Source organism: Triticum urartu, chromosome 2A (assembly GCF_056163025.1).
Source record: "Triticum urartu cultivar PI428250 chromosome 2A, HENAU_Tu73, whole genome shotgun sequence".
In the NCBI taxonomy this organism is placed as follows: domain Eukaryota; kingdom Viridiplantae; phylum Streptophyta; class Magnoliopsida; order Poales; family Poaceae; genus Triticum; species Triticum urartu.
In genome coordinates this window covers 327,325,175-327,351,071 of record NC_141874.1, presented here as the reverse complement: position 1 = coordinate 327,351,071, position 25,897 = coordinate 327,325,175, and positions in this window count along the sequence as shown.

The following is a 25,897-nucleotide window of genomic DNA, read 5'->3' as shown; positions in this document are numbered from 1 at the left end:
ACGGCCAGACAGATGACATGGCACAAAACAGGCAAAAGAACCGAACTAGATGCAGATGGGAATCTGATGATGGTACACACATCGGATGGTGTTGCGTGGAAAAGGTTTGATGAATTACATGCTGACAAAGCGGCAGATCCGAGGCATCCTCGAGTCGGCATTAGCACGAATGGGTTCAGTGTGTTTGGTATGACGGCAGCCCAATACAGTTGTTGGCCCGTATTTGTCTTTCCACTCAATCTCCCCCCCGGACAGATTATGCAAAGAAAGAACATTTTCCTGACGTTGATAATTCCAGGACCCAACTATCCGGGCAAAAATATGAATGTGTACATGCAGCCGCTTAAGGACGAATTGCAAGAAGCCTGGGATAGTGGGTTCAAGACATACGACGCCTTTAGCAAACGGAACTTCATAATGCATGTCTGGTACATGTACTCGACGCATGACTTGCCGGCGTATGCGCTATTCGTTGGCTGGTGTGTGCATGGAAGGTTCCCGTGCCCCACATGCAAGGGAGCTCTTGAGTTTCGTTGGCTTCAGGCCGGTCGCAAGTTTTCTTGCCTCGACATGCATAGACAGTTCCTGGATCCTCGCCATAAGTTCAGGAAAGACAAGAAGAACTTCATTAGGGGTAGAGTTGTCAAAAACTCTGCACCACCTGCATTGACAGGCCAACAGACCCTGGATCAGTTAAACGCTCTCGAGCCAGATCCACAACGTCCAGGGTACTTCAAGGGGTATAATACTAAGCATGCGTGGACTCACAAAACATGCTTATGGGATCTGCCTTACTTCAAAGACCTCCTTTGCCCACACAACATCGACGTGATGCACACTGAGAAGAATATCGCCGAGGCACTTTTTGGTACATTGTTCGGCATAGATGGGAAGTCAAAGGATAATACTAAGGCTAGAGTCGATCTGGAGGCGCTATGTGATAGGCCGTTACAAAACATGAAAGAACCGAAAGGAAAGCAGAACTGGACGAAGCCAAAGGCATGGTTCAATCTTGGAAGGCCAGCTATGGGGGAAATTCTCTTGTGTGTGCAACAGCAGTTGATGTTCCCCGATGGGTATGCAGCGAATCTAAAGAGGGGAGCGAATCTTGATAAACTAAAGATATTTGGTCTCAAGAGTCATGATTGGCACATATGGATTGAGCGGGTAATGCCGGTGATGTTGCGTGGCTTCATCCCTGAGGATGAATGGCTAGTACTGGCAGAACTCAGCTATTTCTTCCGTGTTCTTTGTGCGAAAGAACTATCGCCTGGCGTGCTAGAAGAAATGGAAGAGTTGGCGCCGGAGTTGATCTGCAAGTTAGAGAAGATCTTTCCATCGGGCTTCTTTAATCCAATGCAGCATTTGATTTTGCATCTCCCGACCGAGGCAAGATTGGGGGGGCCCGTGCAAAATCGTTGGTGCTACCCAACTGAGAGGATGCAGAAGACCCTTCGAGAAAAATGTAAAAATAAACGTAGAATTGAAGCATCGATGGCTGAGGCATTCATCACAGAGGAGGCGGCAAACTTCGTAACAGCGCACTACGAAGCCAAAAATCGTCATTTGCATAATCCGAAGCCTCGGTACAATGCTGACGAGCCTAAAAAGGGTGGATCCAACCTCAGCCTATTCAAAGGGAATCTCGCACCAGCTAGTGTTTCACATCCAGTATCTTTGGATAACGAAGAATGGCGGACCATTTCGTTGTATATCTTCAACAACCTGATAGAAGTGCGGCCGTACATCGAGTAAGTTCTCGGTACATTGTTTCGCAACTTCTATTTCCTTTGAACTACTCTTATTCCTGGATATGTCATACAGTCGATACGTCACCATATTCTCGTATGGAGCGGAGATCCAAAAGGATTCCGTCGAAGAGTATGAGCTTCTCGCAAAGCAAGGAGGTGGCTATCCCGGTTTCATCTCTTGGTTCAAACAAACGGTAATTTCTATTAGACAATTTCATATCATTCGCTAATTTGTGCATAATGCAACAATCCTTTCATATTAAACTTGTAGGCTAATTCAGAGTCTATGGACGCCGAATTGAGACAAGTCGCTAATGGTTTTGACTATAAGGTCCGTTCATTTGACAAGTACGACATCAACGGGTATCGCTTTCATACCTATGGCAAAGAGCTATCTATGGCCGACCGAAAGTCAACAAATTGTTGTGTATCTGCTATCGGCGAAGGAGGTACCGAGTATTATGGGAGAGTTGAAGCAATTTATGAACTTCTGTTCTATGGTGAAAATCCACCGAATGTCGTAGTCTTCAAATGTTATTGGTTTCAGCCGAAGGAGACTAGAAGGACTCATGAGCATGTAGGGCTAGTTGAAATCAACCAAAGCACTCATTTAGATGTTCCTGATGTCTATATTATGGCTCAACAGGCGACCCAAGTATTCTATCTACCGTGGGCCTGCCAAACTAATCCAAATCTGAAAGGTTGGGATGTCGTTTATGAAGTGCCGCCACGTGCTAGACTTTCTCCCCCAAAGGAAGAGGATTATGAGCCTCACATTAACCCAGACACATATGAAGGAGAATTCTTCCAAGAGACACGTCTTTCCAAAAAGCGTTTCAAGAACCGCTATACTTCACCCCAAAACATTGAAGTAGACAGCGACAAGGAATCCGACATCACCCCAGAGGAGGAACAAGAAGAGCCGGAACAAGAAGAGGTTACTGCTGCGGATGACCTGTCAATGCTTGACCGATTACGTCAAGGTGGCCTTGCACATGTTGATGCCAATGAACCCTATGAGCCCGTCATTGATTATAGTGATGATGATGATTATGCATTTATTGATGATACTGATCGAGATTATTAGTAGTGTCAGGTATTACATTTTTTTATGTTGTACTTGATGATGATACACTTAAGTGATACACATATTATTATTCATGTCGGTCTTTTTTTATGTTGTACTAATTTCGTTTACTGTTTGTCATGGCAGGTGTTGAAAGATGGTGGGCGCTGGTCGGGAGCGTGGTCTGAGGTCTTCCATTCCAGACGCACCTCTCCGCCGAGCGTTGCTTGACAGTATGGCCACACCGCCGGGCCCTTCTTCGTCGACTGCGGTGCCCAGCAGGGGACGAGCTCGAGGTAGGAAGAGAGGAGGTGGGGCACGTGGTCGTGGGAGAGGAGGTAGGGCTACGACGCCTTCCTCGCCGCCACCCCCGGCTGTTTCACCCGAGCACGTGACTGCTAGGGTGGACTCATCCGAGGAGGAGGCTACACGGACTCCGGTCCACGAGCCTCCGGTCCACGGGTCTTGGGCCCACGAGCCTCGGGTCGACTGGCCTTCGGCCCACGAGAGTTCGGCCCACGTGACGCCGGAGGAGCACACGTTCGGATGGGGTACCTGGCCGGATCAGCCCGAGGAGCCGAGTGGCCATGCTGATGATGGTGGGGAGCCGACTGATCTTGAGGAGGAGGGGGCACCGTCTACCAGTGTGGTGCTACACGGCTCCCGTCCGTGCCGGTGACCCGCGAGCAGAGGTGGTTGATTTTCCCTGATGGGGAGAGGTACGTAACCAAATGTGCAGTCTGTGTGCGAGAAGACAGGTCAGACCGCTCCGCCGATGCCAGTGATTGCTCCTGGGACCACGGTGAGTTTTATTGAATGGACATTACTTGCTAGTCTTAACATTTGAGTGTCATCATGCTAACAAGACATTGGAAATGATCTTTGGTGCAGCGTAACTCCAGACAAGCATCGCACGATCCTTCTCCAGCTACCGACACGAGCCACCCCGCTCCTACACCTCCTACATCTTGGTAAGTTTATCTAGTGTTTTGCTTAACACATGCATAAAGACCTAGACTTAGCTTTATTTCCTCTAATGCTTACCATAATGACCTAGACTTAGCTTCTTCACCTCCAAAATGACTTAATAAGCTTACTGACCTCCAAAACCATCCATTTTACCTAAGTTAGCTCTAAAACGATCTGTACTTAGCTTTGTTTCCTCCAAAATGACCAAAGTTAGCTCTAATATGCTTAGTTAACTAGGTTTGCTCAATAATGACATGTACTTAGCTTACTTATGTCAAAAATGGCATAATTAGCTTAGTTAGCTCATAAACGATCCATTTTACCTAAGTTAGTTCTAAAATGATCCATTTTACCTTACTTAGCTCATAAACGATCCATTTTACCTACGTTAGCTCTAAAATGACCCATTTAACCTTACTTAGCTCATAAATGATCCAATCTACCCAAGTTGGCTCTAAAATGACCCATTTTACCTAGGTTAGCTCCAAAATGATCCATCTTACCTAGGTTACCTCTAAAATGATGCATTTTACCTAAGTTTGCTCATAAGCGATCCATTGCACCTAGGTTAGCTCATAAACGATCCATTTCACCTAAGTTAGCTCACAAATGATCAATTTCACCTAAATTAGCTCATAAATGTCATATATTCTTCTTCTTCTTCATTTTCTTCTTCTTCTTCTTCTAATCTTCTTCTTCTAACTTTCTTATTTCCCATTTTGCAGAATTCATTCACTTCACGGAAGCTTGCATAGATGGAGTGCTTGTTTGGATGAACTATGTTTCCTTTGTATCTATGAACTATGCATCTATGGTAGGATGACACTATTGTAATATGTATGGTTGGATGCATGTATATGTCGAACTTGCTATGTATGGTTGATGGAACTATGCATGTATGATGAAATTATATGTGTTGGATATCTCATATGTTTGCTGTGAACTTGCCATGTGAAAAATATATATGTATCATCTATTTGCTGTGAAAATGGTTGGGCATATGAAAAAACAGAGGCAATGCGGGCTCTTTGCCGTCTGCCACTGACGGCAACGGGCTCTTTGCCGTCTGCCGCGGACGGCAAAGAAGCCACGTGGCATCCAGCTGTGCTTCCTGGGAGCTGACCCATTTGGTCAGTTTGCCTACAGTGGCAGACGGCAAAGACTTTGCCGTCAGTGGCAGACGGCAAAGAACCTGCCATGTAGTGACGTGTCGATGACATCATACGGCGGACGGCAAAGACCCTAGAAATTTTGCCGTCAGTGGCGGACGGCAAAGGCCTTCCGTTAGCCACTTAACGGACTGACAGCGCATTTATTGCCGTCCGCCGCGCTCTCTTTGCCGTCCGCCGCAGACGGCAAAGACTTTGCCGTCAGTAGCAGACGGCAAAGTAGCTGTTTACCGAAGCCTACTTTGCCGGAGCCTTTTGCCGTCCGCGGCTGACGGCAAAGGCCTTTGCCGTCCGCCGTTCAGGCCTTTGCCGTCCGCCGTGGCAGACGGCAAAGTAGCTGATTCCTGTAGTGCAAGTTCTCCCTTCCTTACAATTCTGCAATACATCTTTAAATTCAACATCATGCACATATTGATCTTTGATGGTCTCCAAACCGAATATTTTAAAGTCAAGTTGTGAAAGCATAGTATAACGATGAGACAATGCATCGGCAATAACATTTTCTTTACCCTTCTTGTGTTTAATGACATAAGGGTAAGTCTCAATGAATTCAACCCATTTAGCATGTCTATGGTTCAGTTTTGCTTGACTTTTAATGTGTTTCAAAGATTCATGATCAGAATGTATAACAAATTCCTTGGGCCATAAATAATGTTGCCATGTTTCTAAGGTCCGAACAAGAGCATATAATTCTTTATCATAAGTAGAATAGTTCAGACTAGGCCCACTCAATTTTTCAGAAAAGTATGCAACTAGTTTGCCATCTTGTAATAACACACCTCCTAATCCAATTCCACTAGCATCACATTCAAGCTCAAACGTCTTATTAAAATCAGGAAGTTGGAGTAAAGGAGCATGTGTCAACTTATCTTTCAATACCATGAAGGCTTGTTCCTGTGCGGTACCCCAAACAAAAGGCACATCCTTTTTTGTAAGCTCGTTGAGAGGTGCAGCAATGGTGCTGAAATCTCTCACAAAACGCCTATGGTTCAATGTTTACGGGTTTGAAACCCTCGGGGATTTGATGATCCATTATTTCGTCTGTGAAGCATAGTGGGTGTGCGGTGCCTCTGTACTGGGCTATATCATGACATAGCTCCAATGAGCTTTGTTTACTGTGTTCGGCCCTGCCGAATTTGTGGCCAGCGTGACGGTTATCGTCTCGAGCCGTGGGGCACCCCCGCGATCCGTAGATCGATCTTGTTTGCCTTGCCTTGTCCTCAAACATATCTCGTAAGTCCGGCGCATATTCCCGTGTCTTGGTACGGGGTGCGGCTTGAGTGGAGGGCCGAGAGGCCTCTCTGTCGCGGCCACGAGGTGGCCGGTCGGCCGCATCAAGTGCTTCCTCCTCTAATCGGGGCAGCAACCTGTGCTTTGGGTAACTCTTGGAGGGGCGTTCGAGTTTATGCTCTTCGGCCGCAAGGACTTCAGTCCATCTATCGACTAGCAAATCTTGATCAGCTCTGAGTTGTTGCTGTTTTTTCTTGAGGCTTCTTGCCATGGCCATAAGCCTGTGTTGAAAACGCTCTTGCTCAATGGGATCCTCTGGCACGACGAATTCGTCGTCGTCGAGGCTTGCCTCATCTTCGGAGGGAGGCATATAATTATCGTCCTCGACCTCTCTGTCTGCCGCTCTCTCATGAGGGCTGGTTTCTCCATCCTCCTGTGCTAAATCTTGCTGGAGGGGGTTTTCTTCGGCACTCTTCGGAGTATTATTATCCGCCGTGTTGGAATCACCGTGTTTGTTTTGGCGGGATTTTGATTGGCGCCGCTGACGCCGGCGCTTGGGCTGCTTCTTGGAGGGGTCATCCTCCGTTGTTCCATCGCCATCTCCCTCTTTTGGGGTGTCCACCATGTATATGTCATATGATGAGGTGGCTTTCCAGGGCCTAATAGGCGCTGGTTCTTCATCGTCTCCTTCATCGGCGTCCATACCGTCGATGTCTTCGGAGTCGAAGTCGAGCATGTCGGTTAAATCGTCGACAGTGGTACAAAGTGGGTGGTGGGTGGGCTTTGAATTTCTTCATCGTCCGTGCCCCAACCTTGCTGACCGCAGTCCGGCCAGGGCTCTCCTGATAAAGAGAGAGACTTCAGTGTCTTCAGGATATCGCCGAAAGGCGAGTGCTGAAAGATGTCTGCGGCAGTGAACTCCATGATCGGCGCCCAATCGGATTCGATCGGCAGGGGCGCGGAGGTTCGGAGTCCGGCTCCTTGGAGTCACGAGTCTCGCAGAGTACGGCGCTGGTGTTCGGCTCAATCACCGTTGGGATCGTAGCCCCCGAGGTGGCGTCCATCCGCCCATCCTCGATCGGCGCAGTTGGCTCCGAATTAAGGGTCGAAGCTGATGTGGATGCGGCCTTCAGGGCACTGTTCGGCGGCAGAGCTAGATCATGCTCGTCGGGACAGTGCAGCGCGCTCGGCAATGGCTCGAATCCATCGAAGATCAAGTCCCCGCGGACGTCAGCCGTGTAGTTTAAACTTCCAAATCTGACCTGACGGCCAGGGGCGTAGCTTTCGATCTGCTCCAGACGGCCAAGTGAATTCGCCCGCAGTGCGAAGCCGCCGAAGACGAAGATCTGTCCGGGGAGGAAGGTCTCACCCTGGACTGCATCGCTATTGATGATCGTAGGAGCCATCGAGCCTGACGGCGACGACACAGAGGAACTCTCAATGAAAGCACCAATGTCGGTGTCAAAACCGGTGGATCTCGGGTAGGGGGTCCCGAACTGTGCGTCTAGGCCGGATGGTAACAGGAGGCAAGGGACACGAAGATTTACCCAGGTTCGGGCCCTCTCGATGGAGGTAAAACCCTACGTCCTGCTTGATTAATATTGATGATATGGGTAGTACAAGAGTAGATCTACCACGAGATCAGAGAGGATAAACCCTAGAAGCTAGCCTATGGTATGATTGTTGATGTGTCTGTTGTCCTACGGACTAAAACCCTCCGGTTTATATAGACACCGGATAGGGTTAGGGTTACATAGAGTCGGTTACAATGGTAGGAGATCTGCATATCCGTATCGCCAAGCTTGCCTTCCACGCCAAGGAAAGTCCCTCCCGGACACGGGACGAAGTCTTCAATCTTGTATCTCCATAGTCCAGGAGTCCGGCTGAAGGTATAGTCCGGCTATCCGAACACCCCCTAATCCAGGACTCCCTCAACCGGGAACCATACATACATAGCATATTTGGGATAGAAAGTTATCCATTTTGCATCTTATAGGTTGTGCACAAGTGTCGTATCTGCCTATAGAGCAATCGTGCTAGCGTCTCTCTTGAGTTGTGCAACACGAGCATTTTCCGTGGATTCCACATTTTGTGCTCATCCTTGGTTGCACGACCCCATTTATCTATTCGTGTGTGTGTTTCCGTGTGCCATTCTTTGCTATTGTTCTACTTGTTTCACTTGCAAATTTGTGAATCTCTTTCAACATTATTGACTCTTGTTAACATTTTTCATTAAATTTTTGTGCCACTATCCTTACCGAGCTAACCATAAGCCTTACTTGTGTAGGTGTGAGAAACCGATAAGAATTGGTACCAATTGTGCTATTTCCTTGTGCACATTGGAGTGATCATTGATCCACTTTCAACTTTGGTCAAGGTACATTTGGTATTCGTTCTTCTCTTTCTCCCACTCATATTTGCTCGACTCTTGTGATGGATAGGGAAGGCATTTCATCTTCGGTCTACAACAACAACGACAAGTTCGATGCCACGAACAACTCCACCGACGCCAAGATGCAAGCTCAAATGGAGGAGATCAAGGCTCTCATCAAGTCCTACAAGCGGTCTTCCTCATCTTTGAGAAGACGCTCAAGAGCACATGCCTTCGTGCTACCACCTTCGGCAAGGTCACATCGGCATCGACAGCATCACCACCACGAACGTGAAGGTCAAGAGCTCAACACCAACAACCGCTCAACGACTTCACCATCTCCCTTGGCATATTCGCCAATCGACTTCAAGGCATCTTTGCCTATGGACACACGGCATCTTCGCCCACAAGCACTTCAAGAGAAGCTCCCCAAGCTGAAGTCCACGACTTCCACGAGCTACTGCGACCTCGACATCGACCATGAGATTCCTTTCTATGGGACTCTAGAACCCGAGGAGTATCTCGAGTGGGAGCGTTTGATGGACGACTACCTCAAGCTACATTAAGTTCCTCCCGAAGATCAAGTGAAGTGCGCCACAAGAAATTCCACGACTACACGTCGACATGGTGGCTTCACACACCTTCGGAGACCTACGACATGAGTTGGCCCAAGAAGAAGAGAGCTATGCGGCGAGAGTTCGTGCCTCCAACCTACACGGAACAACTTCTACGCCAATTGGAGAACACCACCCAAGGATCCAAGTCCATCGACGAGTACTTTAAGGAGATGAAGAAAGCCTTGCGACGAGCTGGCGTGGACGACCCCATTTCGATGAAGTTCCACTTCATGATGGGATTGCACAACGACATCTCCAAGGCGATCTTCCTCGAGAACTACAAGTCCCTCGACAACAACTACATTGGTGCTCTCAAGGCGGAACAAGAACCCATGAAGGCCAAAGCTTCTCCACCCCAATCTCACTTCGCGACGACCAAGCTCCATGAGAACGAGCATGAGGCTAGTACCACCATGATGTCCAAGCCCGACGAGCTCCAAGACGATGCTCCCAAGTTTGACTTCACCGCCATCCCTCTTTGTGGCATTGACGATGCCGAGTCTACTTCGACTCTTTTTCAAGATGGTGCGGCGACGACTACGACTACGGACACCATCAAGGACCAAGCTTTGGAGGAGAGCGACATGGTGACGAGCAAGGATGATGCTTCCATCTTAGGAGGCGAGAGTGATGATGTGCCATCTTCGTCCTTCATCCACGGTGACAACAACGAGATGTTTGAGCATGGGATTTTCCCCATCGACCACGACGACGTATGATGACTTGAGTGACTTGTGCCACCATATGGAGAGTGAGAGTAACTTCACCACTAGCCCCATATATTTGTTGCCACAATTCACATGTGAGGAGAGCCACAACCCCCACCACTTGAGTGAGATGAGTGACTCCACCATACGTGAGATTGAGTGCACCTATTTTGTGGGAGTGAGTGAACCACCACATAGAGAGAGTGAGATAGTTGATAGGTCATGTGAGGCCACTTTCAACACTAACGACTTAACCTCTACCTCTATTGTGTCTTCTCATTTGGTGCTAGGTCCCTTATATGATGACGCGCCGATTCTCGACGACTTCGTCCTACCTTTGGACAAGTCGATGGCCATGGTGGAATGTGATGCACCCCCCACATGGTTCCATCAAGATGAAGATGACCAACATTTGGTCTTTCCCACCTCACCTACACCACATGAGTGGAATGACAAAGGTAACATAGGTGAAGGTGATTCTCTAGTCCCACTAGTGGACATTCTTGACGTTGATTGCTTGCATGATGTTGATCAACCTATTTCCATGCTTCATGCTACTGTGACTTCCCCATGCGATGATTTACCCATTTATGATGAGTATGATGATTTCCATGTAGAGTCTATTAGTTGTGATGCCATGTTACATAGGATTTCTTGTGCTAATTCTCTCGGTCACATCATGTTTGCCAATCCGCTTGACTTGTCATATGCTATGCATGAGATCAATCATATGTCATATTTGCAATCTCTTCATAGTGACTATGCATATGCCATTAAGATTAACCCAATTTGCACTTATGGCATAGATGACAAGCCTATGGTTATTGGCATTTGTTTCTCTTGTGATGATATTGACATGCTACCTTTGTATCATTTATCTCATATGCCATGCCATAACCACCTAGCTTCGGATATGCATTGTTTTGGGTGTTGCCCATTTTCTCCATATGATGTTTCAAATATTGCACATGAGGAGACCCCCATAGTTTCCTCATATATTTTAGGAGATTGTGATCACTCCCACCCATTGCATGATCCCAATACTTGTGTGCACCATATGCTTCCCATGAATAAACATGCTATTGATGTGCCATATAATTGTATGCTCAATTTGCATCCCCATCGTGTTATACATAACAACTATTCTTTCATGATGGATGACATGTTCCTATACCATGCATCAAATTTCTTTGAGCGATGCTTATCTTGTGCTAACTCTCACGTGCACATAAACATCATGATGGATGATGTGTACATTTACCACACACACAATTTCTTTCGCTTGTGTATTTTTTTGTGTAGGTACCCATGCTTACTTGTCAACCTCACAATACCATGAGTTACCAAAACAAGCTCTAGAGAGCAACGATGCCTTGGGATACCATGGATTGTCCTTCCCACCGCTCTCTTCACACGAAGTCTTCACGCATTTCTTCTACATAGCTCTCACATGGTTATGGGTTATTGTCCATTACATATTATATTCCCATCTTGCCATGTTCACTTTGCATGATATGCTCATTCCGATGCCTTTGACATGCATTTGTGACCCATGCTTTGCATTACACATGATGATTGATTCTAGTACTTGTATGTGTATTTGCAAGCTTGGTGGAGATATCACTTGTTATTGCCATCTTTGCTTTGTGACCCATGCCTATGATGATACTATGATCTTGCTTTGTGTTCGTGCTTGCGACATGTCATATGCATTGTCTATGCCTCTTATTTGCTCACATGACATGATTGCCATGATTTCCTCTAGTATGTTGCATCTTCGCACTACTAGCTTACACGACTTGATTCCTATGATTGCTTGCTTTGTTGCATCACCAATGATTCATACTTGCTTATTTCATGCAGTTGATGACAACCATCTACATGCATTGCACATGATTTTTATTGCTTCTTGTCATATATCTCCATATGTTGCCTCTCTCATGCTAGATGATTTGCCATGTATTGAGTGCAATTATGCCTTTAGTCTTGATAATGAGTTTGCCCCCATAGCATTCTCACATATATTTGGAGATTTTGACATATTCCTTATGAAGCATGCTTGTCTTACCTCTTTGCACCATATACCTAGTGCCATGAATATTGCCATTGTTGCATCATATTCTTCGCGCACTTGTGCTTCTAATGGTTATGTGCAGGAGAAGAGAACCATCATGATGGATGATGTGTTTATCTACCATGCGCACACGTTCTTTGTTTTGTTGTGTGCATGTGTAGGATATTTGGACTTTGCGTCGACTTCCACATCACGTGAGTTGACCATTCGAGCTCTTGAGAGCGAACCACCTTCTACCACGATGATTCTACATCACACTTGCTTGTGTTTCGGTATTGTGAAGAATGAACAAGGACACGCCTTCAAGGTGACATCTTTCTTGAGCATGGATATTGCGGATCATACTACTTGTGTTGCTTGCACCATGAGACTTCTTGGTCATCTTGGACCACTTGATTGCACACTTATTAGAGATCTTGCTTCGACTTGTCATTTTCACCGTTCCATGCGTCATGATATATATGCTTTGTGTGTTGCATCCAATTCTTGGATTACTTGTTCCTATCACATGTTTGGTTGCAACAATGTCACTTCTTCACATACACCATGTCCCATTGATTGCTACATGCTATACTTGATTGCCTCACACATGATGAACAATTGCTCTTTCTATTGTGTTGAGTGCCACACTATTTTCACTACACCCTATGCACGTTATGCTTGGACTGTCTTGCACTTGACTCATGTGTTTAGACACTTCATTTTATTTGGTGTGGTGAATGTTTCCTATGCTTACCATAGACCGTTTGTTGAGCGCTTTATGCATGCTTGCTATGAACTTGAGGTAGATGCCTATTCTCTTGTCAAACATATTCACATCTCTACCTCACATTTACATGCTTCTCCACATGATATCTTTGCTTGTGCTCAATTCATATACTTACATGCTATGTCATAATACTTTGTCACACCATATGCTTTGCATGATGACGACACTTGTTGGGTGAATCACCGCTTGAATGCTTGGTTTTGCACTCACGCTAACCACATTTGTTTTTCCAAGTGCTTGTTGTTCTTTCTCCTTTTGAAGGAATCACTAGACGGTGCGACATTGGAGAGTGCCCATTTTGAGCTTCAAGATGACAAGTACTTGGTGAGCGTCCACTCCTACACGGTGACGGCATCTCCTTCCCATGGTGATTTGGATTTCGATCCGATGTCGGATCTTTCCCAAGGGGGAGGGGATGATGCGGAGCATCCTACGGACATCACCATGTCAAAAGTCCATTTGTCAAGTGACACATGAGACATCTACTTCACACACACAAAGGTGAATCATCTCCTTTATACGTGCTCACTTGACCCTCTCGAGGATGGTATACTACTTGACACTCCTTCTGTGTGCATGCATAGGTATTGTCGGAACATCACGGATGTTGAGGAGGAGTGCGAGCGCAACTGTACGTCTACATCATCCACGAGGGAAGCGTGGAAGAGAAGACGGAAGAAAGGATAAAAAGAGGACGGAGCGGCTGCTGGAGTCAGGCTAGACGTCCGGACCTTCGTCCGGATCATCCGGGCTCAGCCGGATCATCCGGGTCCCCCTACGGATCATCCAGATAAGTCGCAACAGAAGACACCCGAAGGCCTCATGTGAAGCCGGATCATCCGGGCCCCTCCCGGATCATCCGGACGATGGCCGGATCATCCGGACCCCCATCCGGATCATCCAGGCCTTGCCTGCGTGCAACGTTTCGGGCCGAGGCCCATGTACCCTTTCCGCCCCCTCACTTACCCCTTTGTGGCTTATACTATAAATAGACCTCCTCCACCTCCTTTCTAGGGTTAGCATTGTGATAGCTCATTTGAGAGATAGAGCTACGCTCATCCATATCGGATCTACTCCACGAGAGAGACCGCGGCCTCTACGGAGAAGATCCCTTTGGATTCAAGCCCCCTTTCTAAGGGAAGATGCCCCCGTGGATTCAAGATCTCCTCACGGAGAAGACCGGTTACCTCTTGTATCGTCCGTTGTTGACTTTGGATCTTGTATCTTACCTTTGTGTTCATCGATCTAGCGCATGTGTGATCTATTCTTGTTGGTTGAGTGATTTCTCTCGTGTTCCCCTCGCGTTTCCCCTCGTTTCCCTCCTCGTGTTCTTCACGTTCTTCGCGGGATCCGCTCCGTTCGTGAAAGATCGGCCCCTAGGGTTCCTACCCTACATCATCTTGTCATTGGCCCAAGTGGTGTCATAGGAGACGTAGGTAGGTCCATGGGGATGACCTTGGGATCCTCCGCATCACAAAGGCTTTTTAACCATAGAGTCCGCCAAGTGCAAATTAAGAACATTCATCCATATTGATAAAACCTAGTACATCACATAGAGATTTCGGAATTGTGGAAACACTAGCACGCAAATCACATAAAGCATTGCACTACTAATTTTTAATCTTGACTCTAATGGTGGCTTCCCAGTCATCATATAATTTTCTAGGAATCAAAATCTCTAATTCTAGCTTTTCTTCTAAAGCTTTCATCATAGTTTCTACAATATGTTTAGTAAAAGCCGTATTTTTCTCATAAGCATTTGGTGAATTTAGCATGGACTGCAACAAACAAATGCACTCAATCAAATAGAAACTACCATAATTAAAGTCTTCGTAATCCAAGAGAGTGGGCACATCACTAGTTAAAGTTTTTACCTCTCCAAACCCACTTTTAGCAATTTTTTCATCAAGATTTTCACCCTCCGAATTATGGGGACGCCTTCTAGCTAAAGTTGACTCTTCTTCAGTCCCCTTTTCATCAAGTTTTATATTGCTAAACAAGGAATCGATAGATGAAACACCAATCATTAAATATCCTCATCATTATTACTACGAAAGAAACCAGGAGGAATCACTTTTCCTAGTTTACCTCTTAGCATAGCAGTTCTTTTCTTGCTCTCATCCATAGAGACATATTGATGAGGACATCAATACCATTGTTACACCCACAACCCCTGCTGCTATACATACCGGACAAATTACTAGAGCTCGCGCATGCTAATTGAATTATCAGGTACTTTCGTTTCTTGGTAACGATTCTAATGTTCATGAGAATATGATGCTGCCTAAATTCGATACATTTTTTTTGTTTACAAATGAAGGGCCTAGCTTGGACAAGAAATATGAACCTTGGAGCAAGTTCAAGCATGGAGATGATGGCATGCACAAGGGGATCAAGAACGGAGTTACAAGTGATGATTTCAGGATTTTGAAGCCACCATAAGGAGTGCATGAAGCCTTGGACGAAATATACAAGATGCCACTTCATAAATTTCGTCCAGAGGCTATTCTAGGTGCTGCGTCACCTTATTATTGGGCCAGGCCCATGTATTTTCGAAATACTTAAGTATAGGTTGTTTTTAGAGTCCGTATGTGTGGGGAAACAAGAGTTAGGGCTGGTTTCGGACCCCTCCTCCAAGGGCCACGAAATTCCCCCCTCTTCCTCCATATATACAGCCCTTAGGGCGTCGTTTAAACTTTGGGTTTTGTTTAGATTAAAGTTTGCCATAGCTGCAACTTCACGTACTTCGTTTATGTTAAACGACCAGACAAAGGCGTCACAGAACCCCACCTTAATCAATAAATCTTTCATCTCATATTCGCAATATCCATATTGCAATCTTAGTTTCTTGCTTGTTCTTCATTTGCTCGCAGGAAACAGACCCTCGTGGTCAGGTTGATCGTGCTCTGGCATGGTCAATAACCCCTCGGAAGTTGGTTTAGCGATGGCTAAGGCGCGACGTCTCGCACGTTCGTAGTCGCATCATCAAGGTTGACCCCCATAGAAAACAATAGCCACCATCTCATCGAAACATCGGGACACCTTTGCCTCTATCAAGTGGTATCTGATTTCCAGGCTGCTCGGTGAGATTTTACAGTTTTTCGTAGTTTAGATCGAGTCTGTTCTTCATACCTACAGTCCACGAAAACGCCACAAAAAATAGGGTTAGTTCATCATATCCGAACGAATCTGAGCCTTTGCACAATCTTTTTAGAGTTTTGCATTGTTGAATTTGCGGTTGCATCGTCGTGTCTAGTTGCTGGTCTTAGTGTCTAGTCCTTTAAAGTTTCGAGTTCTGTTCACAAGTAGTCATGCCGCCGCCACGTCTTCATCATCACCGCTGCCATATACCACCATCATCATCATTGCTGCCATATACCACCATCATTTTCACTGCTGCCATATACCACCTTCATCATCACCGCTGCCATATACCACCATCGTCATCGCCGCAGCCATATACCACATATCCACCGCCCTCACGATAATCCGAGTCCACCTCCATCATAGATTCACCACCAGTCCGTGTCCCACCACTCTACATATATTCGCCACCAGTCCGAGTTTCCACCAGATTCATCTCCGCCACCAGTCCTAGTCCAAGTCTACTATTTGTTGCTTTGTTTTCAATTTCCAGATCACGCCATACTCCGAGTCGTGACAGAGCAGGACTCCCGAACTTTCGTGCTACACGCAGTAGAAAAATAGTTCCAGTTTCAAAAAAAACTAAGTCTGGAAAATTTTGGGTAGGCAGTTTCTAGACCATTTGTAGACTTTTTCAAAAATAAATTGTTGTGGAGCAAAAAAATAAAAAGAGGTAAAAAGTGAAAAAAGGAAAAAAAATCAGAGCGTGCTCCTCCCTTGTTTACGTGCCGCGTCGTGATTTTGTTAGTGTTCTAGGCTCGCGTCTCTAGCACGGTCTAGCCTAGGACCAGCACAGTACCGTCGTTGAGCGTTTATTCAACTTTGCATCTCTGAATTGACTATTGCTGACCCTTTTTGCTACCATATTATAAGCCTTCCCAGCTCCACATACATCTATGTCGTGCGTTTGACTCTCCCTAGTAATCGCCCTATCCAAGCTTTGAGATTTTTGACTACGACGGTTGCCGATCACCGCCTGCTGCTGGGTAAGAACTGGTAAGAATTTGAGATTTGCTTGACGGATTTGTGACACCCACCACCACCTCTTGTTAGTAGTCTGTAGGATCATATTCTTGTGTGTTTCTATTGCTGCTAACCATGGCAGGATCACAAGCCGACGAGACTGACTGGGAGAACATGAAGAATAAGGAGTTGCATGATAAATTTCAGCAAATGATGAGTGGACTGCTAGAATATGTGCTAAACAGATTTGAAGAGGCCATGGAGAAGATAGATGTCATTGAGAAGACGTTCAAAACAAAGCTCGATAACAAGTTTAATGAATTGCTAGCGCGTCTTCCACCACCACCGCCGGCTGCACCTATTGCACCTCTACAACAACAACAACAACAACAACAACAACAACGCCTTCCAAATCAAGTGGGACGAGCACAACGCGTTCCCATTGACCCTGGGAAAAATTTTGGTGCCGCTGTTGATGCTTCTGCCGCTCCTACTGCTACTGCAGAGGTGGAGTACCATTACGAGGATGAGGTTGATCAAAATCAGAACTACATGCAACCACCAGCACCACCGCCACCAGGTCGTCCTCAGGTATATCATCGCAACGGTAGGGCTGCACCACCACTTGAGGTACATGACCATCTTCCTAAACTAAAATTGAATATTTCACCATTTGAGGGTAGATATGTTCCTGATATATATCTTACTTGGGAGTTAGAAACTGAACAACGATTTACATGTTTACAATATCCTGAGGACAGACGTGTTCCTGCTGCTATTTGTGCTTTCACTAGCTTTGCATGTGTTTGGTGGTCTGAACATTGTAGATTATATCCTATTCCAACTACTTGAGCTGCTTTGAAAACTGCTATGCGTATTCGTTGGGTTCCACCATATTATCAACGTGAATTACTTCAAAAATTGCAGCGTTTAAGACAAGGAAAAAATTTCTGTAGAAGAATATTATCAGGAATTACAAACTGGCATGATTAGATGTGGTATTGTTGAGGAGAATGAAGCTATGCTTGTACGTTTTATGGGTGGATTGAATAGAGAGATCCAGACCATTCTAGAGTATAAGGAGTATACTAATATCACTCGTTTATTCCATCTTGCTTGTAAAGCTGAACGTGAAGTGCAGGATCGACAGGCATTGGAGCGAACTAACTTTTCTGTAGGTCGATCTTCATCATGGACACCACGTGCATCCTCTACTTCCACTCCACCAACACCTCCATCAGGTGCCACCTCCAGCCGTGATACAAGAAAGCAGGCACAACCACCACTATTTGCCAAGAGCACACCTGCCGGACCTACGCAGAGCTCTTCTTCTTCCATCGCATCAACAGGGCACACAAGTGATATTATTTTCGTCGTTGTAAAGGAAGAGGACATTTTCCGAGAGAATGCCAATCTTAGCGTGTGATGATTGCTACTGAGGATGGTGGGTATGAGTCCGCTAGTGACCATGATGAGGAGACTTTGGCTCTTATTACACATGAAGAACACGGTGGAGAGGATTCTGATCATGAGACGCAATACATGGCTGCTGAAGATGCTAACAGGTATGAATTTTTAGTTGCTCAACGTGTTCTGAGTGTGCAGGTTACACAAGCTGAGAAAAAACAGAGACATAATTTGTTCCATACAAAGGGAGTTGTGAAGGAACGTTCTGTTCGCGTCATCATAGATGGAGGGAGCTGCAATAACTTGGCTAGCATGGAGATGGTGGAGAAGCTATCTCTCACCACAAGACCACATCCACATCCTTACCACATCCAATGGTTCAATAACAGCGGCAAGGTTAAGGTAACACGTACTGCTCGTGTGCATTTTAGTATCTCTACATATGCTGATTATGTTGATTGTGATGTGGTCCCTATGCAAGCATGTTCCTTATTACTTGGTAGACCATGGCAATTTGATAAAAAAAATTGTACACCATGGTAGAAACAATCAGTATACTCTTGTTCATTAGGATAAAAATATTACTTTGCTTCCTATGACTCCTGATTCCATTTTGAAAGATGGTATTAATAGAGCTAATAAAGCAAAACAGGAGAAAAATAAAAGTGAAAATCAGATTGTGGCAAAAGAATTTCAGCAACAAATGCAGCCTAATAATAAACCATCTAGTGTTGCTTCTGAAATTAAATTGAAAAGTGCATGTTTACTTGCCAGCAAATCTAATATTGATGATTTAGATTTTAGCAAATCTGTTTGCTACGATTTTGTGTGCAAAGAGGCATTATTTTCATTTGAGGACATGCCTTCCTCTTTGCCTCCTTCTGTCACTAACATTTTGCAGGAGTTCACTGACGTCTTTCCACAAGACGTGCCACCGGGATTACCACCTATTCGGGGGATTGAGCATCAAATTGACTTAATTCCCGGTGCATCATTACCCAACCGTGCACCATACTGTACCAATCCAGAGGAGATGAAGGAGATTATGCGTCAAGTACAAGAACTGATCGACAAAGGTTATATACGTGAATCCCTTAGTCCTTGTGCTGTTCCTATCATTTTAGTGCCGAAAAAGGATGGTACGTCGCGTATGTGTGTTGACTGTAGAGGCATTAATAATATTACTATTCATTATCGTCATCCTATTCCTAGGCTAGATGATATGCTTGATGAATTGAGTGGCTCTACAATATTCACCAAAGTTGATTTGCGTAGTGGATACCATCAAATTCGAATGAAATTGGGAGATGAATGGAAACTGCATTTAAAACTAAGTTTAGATTATATGAGTGGTTAGTCATGCCTTTTGGGTTAACTAATGCACCTAGTACTTTCATGAGGTTAATGAACGAAGTTTTACTTGCTTTCATTGGACGATTTGTGGTAGTTTGCTTTGATGATATACTGATTTATAGCAAATCTTTGGAGGAACATTTGGAACATTTACGTGTTGTTATTATTGTTCTACGTGATGCACGTTTGTTTGGTAACCTTGGAAAGTGCACATTTTGCACCGACCGAGTATCTTTTCTTGGCTATGTTCTTACTCCACAGGGAATAGAAGTTGATAGAGCCAAGATTGAAGCTATTGAGAGTTGGCCCCAGCCCAAAACGGTCACACAAGTCAGGAGTTTCCTTGGCCTCGCTGGTTTCTATAGGCGTTTTGTGAGAGATTTCAGCACCAATGCTGCACCTCTCAACGAGCTTACAAAGAAGTATGTGCTTTTGGTTTGGGTACCGCACAGGAAGAAGCTTTCACGGTATTGAAAGATAACTTGACACATGCTCTTTTACTCCAACTTCCTGATTTCAATAAGACTTTTGAGCTTGAATGTGATGCTAGTGGAATTGGATTAGGAGGTGTGTTATTACAAGTGGCAAACCTGTTGCATACTTTTTTGAAAAATTGAGTGGGCCTAGTATGAACTATTCTACTTATGATAAAGAATTATATGCTCTTGTTCAGACCTTAGAAACATGGCAACATTATTTATGGCCAAAGGAATTTGTTATACATTATGATCATGAATTTTTGAAACACATTAAAAGTCAAGCAAAACTGAACCATAGACATGCTAAATGGGTTGAATTCATTGAGACTTTCCCTTATGTCATTAAACACAAGAAGGGTAAAGAAAATGTTATTGCTGATGCATTGTCTCGTTGTTATACTATGCTTTCACAACTTGACTTTAAAATATTTGGTTTGGAGACCATCAAAGATCAATATGTGCATAATGCTAAATTTAAAGATGTATTGCAGAGTTGTAAGGAAGGGAGAACTTGCAACAAGTTTGTTCTTAACGATGGATTTGTGTTTCGTGCTAACAGGCTATGCATTCCAGCTAGCTTCGTTCGTCTTTTGTTGTTGCAGGAGGCGCATGGAGGAGGATTAATGGGACACTTTCGCGTCAAGAAGACAGAGGATATACTTGCTACACATTTCTTTTGGCCAAAGATGAGACATGATGTTGAGCGTTTTGTTGCTTGCTGCACTACATGTCAATGAGCTAAGTCACGACTCAATCCTCATGGTTTATATATGCCGTTGCCTGTACCTAGTGTTCCTTGGGAGGATATATCTATGGACTTTGTTTTAGGTTTACCTCGAACAAAGAAGGGGAGGGATAGCATATTTGTTATCGTGGATAGGTTCTCGAAAATGGCACACTTTATACTATGTGATAAAAGCGATGATGCTGTTAATGTTGCTGATTTGTTCTTTCATGAAATTACTCGCTTCATGGTGTGCCAAATACTATTGTTTCAGATCATGATACTAAATTTCTTAGCCACTTTTTGAGATGTTTATGGGCTAAGATGGGGACTAAACTGCTTTTTAGTACTACTTGCCACGCCCAAACTGATGGACAAACTGAAGTAGTCAATAGAACATTGTCTACTATACTTAGGGCTATTTTGAAGAATAACAAGAAAATGTGGGAAGAATGCTTGCCTCATATTGAATTTCCTTATAATGGTTCATTGCATTCTACTACTAAGATGTGCCCTTTTGAAATTGTGTATGGTTTCCTACCTCGTGCACCTATTGATTTGTTGCCTCTTCCATCTTCGGAGAAGGTTAATTTTGATGCTAACGAACATGCTGAATTGATTTTAAAAATGCATGAGTTAACTAAGGAAAACATTGAGCGTATGAATGCTAAATATAAACTTGCTGGAGATAAGGGTTGAAAACATGTTGTGTTTGCACCTGGAGATCTTGTTTGGTTACATTTGCGTAAGGATAGATTTCCCTTGGAGGAGGGGTCTGAAACCAGCCCTAACTCTAGTTTCCCCACACATACAGACTCTAAAAACAACCTATACTTAAGTATTTCGAAAATACATGGGCCTGGCCCAATAATAAGGTGACATAGCACCTAGAATAGCCTCTGGACGAAATTTATGAAGTGACATCTTGTATATTTCGTCCAAGGCTTCAGGCACTCCTTATGGTCGCTTCAAAGTCCTGAAATAATCACTTGTAACTCCGTTCTTTATCCCCTTGCGCATGCCATCATCTCCATGCTTGAACTTGTTCCAAGGTTCATCTTTCTTGTCCAAGCTAGGCCCTTCATTTGTAAGCAAAACAAATGTATCCAATTTAGGCAACATCATATTCTCATGAGCATTACAATCGTTACCAAGAAACGAGAGTACCTAATAATTCAATTGGCGTGCGCGAGCTCTAGTAATTGGTCCAGTATGTATAGCAGCAGGGGTTGTGGGGATAACAATGGTATTGATGAAGTCGTCCTCGATGAAATGAAGTCGTCCTCGACGAAAGCTCATCTTCCTCACCCAAATAAGGCTTCAAATCTACAATGTTAAAAGTGGGACTAACCCCAAAATCTGCAGGTAGCTCAAGTTTATATGCATTATCATATATTTTCTCTAACACCTTAAAAGGACCATCAGCACGTGGCATTAGCTTTGATTTGCACAAATTTGAAAAATCTATCCTTGCGCAAATGTAACCAAACAAGATCTCCAGGTGCAAACACAACATGTTTTGTACCCTTATCTCCTGCAAGATTATATTTAGCATTCATACGCTCAATGTTTTCCTTAGTTAACTCATGCATTTTTAAAATCAATTCAGCATGTTCTTTAGCATCAAAATTAACCTTCTCCGAAGATGGAAGAGGCAACAAATCAATAGGTGCACGTGGTAGGAAACCATACACAATTTCAAAAGGGCACATCTTAGTAGTAGAATGCAATGAACGATTATAAGCAAATTCAATATGAGGCAAGAAATCTTCCCACATTTTCTTATTATTCTTCAAAACAGCCCTAAGCATAGTAGACAAAGTTCTATTGACTACTACAGTTTGTCCATCAGTTTGGGGCTGACAAGTAGTACTAAAAAGTAGTTTAGTCCCCAACTTAGCCCATAAAAATCTCCAAAAGTGGCTAAGAAATTTAGTATCATGATCTGAAACAATAGTATTTGGCACACCATGCAAGCGAATAATTTCACGAAAGAACAAATCAGCAACATTAACCGCATCATCGCTTTTATGACATGGTATAAAGTGTGCCATTTTCGAGAACCTATCCACGAAAACAAATATGCTATCCCTCCCCTTCTTTGTTCGAGGTAAACCTAAAACAAAGTCCAGATATATCCTCCCAAGGAACACAAGGTACAGGCAAAGGCATATATAAACCATGAGGATTTAGTCGTGACTTAACTTTTTGACATGTAGTGCAGCGAGCAACAAAACGCTCAACATCCCGTCTCATCTTTGGCAAAAGAAATGTGTAGCAAGTATATCCTCCGTCTTCTTGATGCCAAAGTGTTCCATTAATCCTCCTCCATGCGCCTTCTGCAACAACAAAAGACGAACGGAGCTAGCTGGAATGCATAGCTTGTTAGCACGAAACACAAATCCATCATTAAGAACGACCTTGTTCCAAGTTCTCCCTTCCTTACAATTCTGCAATACATCTTTAAATTCAGCATCATGCATATATTGATCTTTGATGGTCTCCGAACCAAATATTTTAAAGTCAAGTTGTGAAAGCATAGTATAACGACGAGACAAAGCATCAGCAATAACATTTTCTTTACCCTTTTTGTGTTTAACAACATAAGGGAAAGTCTCAATGAATTCAACCCATTTAGCATGTCTACGGTTCAGTTTTGCTTGACTTTTAATGTGTTTCAAAGATTCATGATCAGAATGTATAACAAATTCCTTGGGCCATAAATAATGTTGCCATGTTTCTAAGGTCCGAACAAGAGCATGTAATTCTTTATCATAAGTAGAATAGTTCAGACTAGGCCCACTCAATTTTTCAGAAAAGTATGCAACAGGTTTGCCATCTTGTAATTACACACCTCCTAATCCAATTCCACTAGCATCACATTCAAGCTCAAAAGTCTTATTAAAATCAGGAAGTTAGAGTGAAGGAGCATGTGTCAACTTATCTTTGAATACCGTGAAGGCTTCTTCCTGTGCGGTACCCCAAACAAAAGGCACATCCTTCTTTATAAGCTCATTGAGAGTTGCAGCAATGGTGCTGAAATCTCTCACAAAACGGCTATAGAAACCAGCGAGGCCAAGGAAACTCCTCACTTGTGTGACCGTTTTGGGCTGCGGCCAACTCTCAATAGCTTCAATCTTGGCTTTATCAACTTCAATTCCCTGTGGAGTAACAACATAGCCAAGAAAAGATACTCGGTCGGTGCAAAAGGTGCACTTTCCAAGGTTACCAAACAAACGTGCATCACGTAGAGCAATAAAAACAGCACATAAATGTTCCAAATGTTCCTCCAAAGATTTGCTATAAATCAATATGTCATCAAAGTAAACTACCAAATCGTCTAATGAAAGCACGTAAAACTTCGTTCATTAACGTCATGAAAGTACTGGGTGCATTAGTTAACCCAAAAGGCATGACTAAACACTCATATAATCCAAACTTAGTTTTAAATGCTATTTTCCATTCTTCTCCCAATTTCATACGAATTTGATGGTATCCACTACGCAAATCAACTTTGGAGAATATTGTAGAGCCACTCAATTCATCAAGCATGTCATCTAGCCTAGGAATAGGATGACGATAACAAATAGTAATATTATTAATGCCTCTACAATCAACGCACATACGTGACGTACCATCCTTTTTCGGCACTAAAATGATAGGAACAGCACAAGGACTAAGGGATTCGCATATATAACCTTTGTCGAGCAGTTCTTGTACTTGACGCATAATCTCCCTCGTCTCCTCTGGATTGGTACGGTATGGTGCACGGTTGGGTAATGATGCACCGCGAATTAAGTCAATTTGATGCTCAATCCCTCGAATAGGTGGTAATCCCGGTGGCACGTCTTGTGGAAAGACGTCAGCGAACTCCTGCAAAATGTTAGTGACAGCAGGAGGCAAAGAGGAAGGCACGTCCTCGAATGAAAATAATGCCTATTTGCACAAAAGCATAGCAAACAGATTTGCTAAAATCTAAATCATCAATATCAGATTTGGTGGCAATTAAACATGCACTTTTCAATTTAATTTCAGAAGCAACACTAGATGGTTTATTATTAGGCTGCAGTTGTTGCTCAAATTCTTTTGCCAGAATATGATTTTCACTTTTATTTTTCTCCTGTTTTTCTTTATTAGCTCTATTAATATCATCTTTCAAAATGGAATTAGGAGTCATAGGAAGCAAAGTAATATTTTTATCCTTATGAACAAGAGTATACTGATTGTTTCTACCATGGTGTACAGAATTTTTATCAAATTGCCGTGGTCTACCTACAAATAAGGAACTTGCTTGCATAGGTACCACATCACAATCAACATAATCAGCATATTGATGAGGACATCAATACCAGTGTTACACCCACAGCCCCTGCTGCTATACATACTAGACCAATTACTAGAGCTTGCGCACACCAATTGAATTATCAGGTACTTTCGTTTCTTCGTAACGATTCTAATGTTCTTGAGAATATGATGCTGCCTAAATTGGATACATTTGTTTTGCTTACAAATGAAGGTCCTAGCTTGGACAAGAAAGATGAACCTTGGAGCAAGTTCAAGCATGGAGATGATGGCATGCGCAAGGGGATCAAGAACGGAGTTACAAGTGATGATTTCAGGACTTTGAAGCCACCATAAGGAGTGCATGAAGCCTTGGACGAAATATACAAGATGCCACTTCATAAACTTCGCCCAGAGGCTATTTTAGGTGATGTGTCACCTTATTATTGGGCCAGGCCCATGTATTTTGGAAATACTTAAGTATAGGCTGTTTTTAGAGTCCGTATGTGTGGGGAAACAGGAGTTAGGGTTGGTTTCGGACCCCTCCTCCAAGGGCCACGAAATTCCCCCTCTACCTCCATATATACAGCCCTTAGGGCATCGTTTAGACTTTGGGGTTTTGTTTAGATTAAAAGTTCGCCATAGCTGCAACTTCACGTACTTCGTTTGTGTCCAACGACCAAACCAAGACGTCACAGAACCCCACCTTGATCAATAAAGCTTTCATCTTATATTCACAATATCTAGATTGCAATCTCAGTTTCTTCCTTGTTCTTCGTTTGCTCACAGGAAACAGACCCTCGTGGTCAGGTTGATCGTGCTC